Source organism: Galeopterus variegatus, unplaced genomic scaffold (genome assembly GCF_000696425.1).
Source record: "Galeopterus variegatus unplaced genomic scaffold, G_variegatus-3.0.2 Scaffold4237, whole genome shotgun sequence".
In the NCBI taxonomy this organism is placed as follows: Eukaryota; Metazoa; Chordata; class Mammalia; order Dermoptera; family Cynocephalidae; genus Galeopterus; species Galeopterus variegatus.
This window is the reverse complement of record NW_007730348.1, coordinates 152,255-154,376: the sequence shown is the minus strand read 5'-3', so window position 1 is coordinate 154,376 and position 2,122 is coordinate 152,255. Positions and strand designations below refer to the sequence as shown.

The window sequence follows — 2,122 nt, the reverse complement described above, 5'->3', positions numbered from 1 at the left end:
CTGCCTGTACAGTCAGGGTGGACTGGAATGTGCCGCAGAAACATGTAACCCCCAGATCTCTGGGATTTAAAACAACCATGGTTTAGCAAGGGCTGGTGCAGATAAAGAAACTCTCCAGGGCATGTGGTGACCACTCATCCAGGATGCTCCAGTCCCACGGCCCCTCAGTCTCAGTCCATCCTTCCCCGACACCCGCAGCAGGGAAAGGGGCATGGAGAATGTTGCACTGGATCTTCAATGCATAAATTGAGTTACAGCTTGTCAGCACCAGGCCACCTCCTCCACACCCTTCCTTTTGCCCGTAGGGACCTTCAGACCAGAGCGGGAGGTGGCTTGGAGTTAGGCCTTGTGCTGACAGCAGCTGTGTATTGGCCAGTGGGAGGGGGTGAAACCACTACTCGTGGGCGAAAAGTCCGTGGCATTTCAGGCGTGGTACAGAGGTGTGGGTTGGTATACAAACTACCAGCCATCAGGCTGACCAGGGGGACATGAAGAGAAGGTGGCAGAAGAAAAGGGGAAAGGGAAGGAAAGGGAAGGAGAGGAGGAGGGGAGGAGGAGGCAGAGCCCAGGAAGAAGGGCGAGGAGGCATGAAAGGGGCTTGCCGAGCCAGCCGGCTGGCACCGAGGCCTTGCCCATTAGCATTTCCCAGGCAGCCCCCTCGCCTTCGGCCTCACCTTCCCTTGGCCGGTTGGTGGGCAGGGCCAGCACCGGCTCTGGGCTCCCTTGCTCACTCAGAGCGGCCCTGCTTGCAGCCCTGCCGGCGTTGGCACGGTGACAGTAGCCAAGTGTGCAAACTTGTGCCATTGTCCCCAGGCCAGGGGGAGCCATGGAGACTGGCTAATATGACACAGGAAAATGTTTGCTGATGGCAATTCTATGGGCTTTGTCCACCTCTTTCTCCATCATGACGACTCGATTTAAGTCCCTAACTGTTTGACTACAAATGCAAGGGGACCGTGCAACGCCAACCTTTTGTCCAGCCGTGCTGAATGGGCAATTCAGGCTTTGTGCAGCTCAATTGAGGAAGCAAACATAAAGACAAGATTCCTGAGGGCTCCGCTCCCTTCCCATGGATATCCCAGCACCTCGTTAGACAGCCCTTCCTTGGCTACCTTTCCCGACATTGGTGTACCTCTCGACCTTGCAGGCCCTCCAGAGCCCTATCCCTGGGCATCCGTGGGGTGGGTGGTGGAGACAGAGTCAGAGAGACAGAGAGAGAGAGAAGAGAGAGAGCACCACTCAACACTCAAGGACAGCGGGGAAAGCAGCCCGCCCCGGCTTACCCTGTCCGATTGTCTGTCTGCACTGGAGCATGGCAGCTGTAGGCCTGGAGTCTTTGGGGGAGGTTTGCAAGCCCGTCTCTGCTGGGCCCAGCCCCTTCTCAATCTTGGACATTTTAAACACACGTAATAACTTCGTATAGCACACACACACACACACACACACACACACACACACACACACACACACACACACACCACCCCCTCGAGAAACCAAGGAACCGAGGTCAAGGGGAGGAGGGGCGTGGAGGCCGAGGAGAGTGGAGCTGAAGGGTAGAAATTTACCGGGAAATGATTGCATTTGGGAGCTGTCTTTTTTGTGATGGTCCCCATGGTGACAATTTGTGATGGCAAAGAATGTGGGAACGGGGCGCCGCCGCCTGATTGGGATGCTTTGTATCTGGAGAGGCGCTCCTGATTGGCCCGAGGGGCCCCCCAGCTCCGGGGAGTTCTCCATTCAGCCCACTCAAGGGCTGCACAACCGCCTCCAGCAGGACGGAGCTCGGCCGGCCGCGCCGGGGCCCGTCCCAGGTCTGCGGCGGGGAACCTGCCGGGCCACGTTGGCAGGCCCCGGGCCCGCACTTTCGGTCAGTGTGGAGGCCCGTTGGCTCTGGGTGGGGGGCATGGGGCAGGCCGAGGCTGGGGGAGGGGCGAGGTGCTGTGGGTGGCAGCCGAGGAGGCATGAAATTGCTGCAGATGCTTCTACGGGGGAGTCCCTGCTGCCTGCAGCCTGAGATCAGCCCACAAGGCAGGTCTCGATTAAGTGCCAGACAGGGGTCCCGCCTGGTCCTGCATGAGACTGGGGGTGGAGTGTGGGGACTGAGGGCGGGTGGCTGGGGGGG

The 2,122-nt window shown here is 59.0% G+C and overlaps 1 protein-coding gene across 2 annotated transcripts in view; it reads left to right on the top strand.

The window, feature by feature from the left end:
* The first annotated feature begins 1,760 nt into the window (after positions 1 to 1,760).
* Positions 1,761 to 2,122, top strand: part of FAM181A (family with sequence similarity 181, member A) — a 2,782-nt gene continuing 2,420 nt past the window's right edge. Inside the window, exon 1 of one of the 2 annotated variants that reach the window (XM_008587057.1) lies at positions 1,761 to 1,867. The gene's annotated coding sequence lies outside the window, so the exon portion shown is untranslated. Of the gene's footprint in view, positions 1,868 to 1,950; positions 2,029 to 2,122 lie in introns of those variants that run through there. The other variant, XM_008587058.1, reaches the window with a different exon arrangement.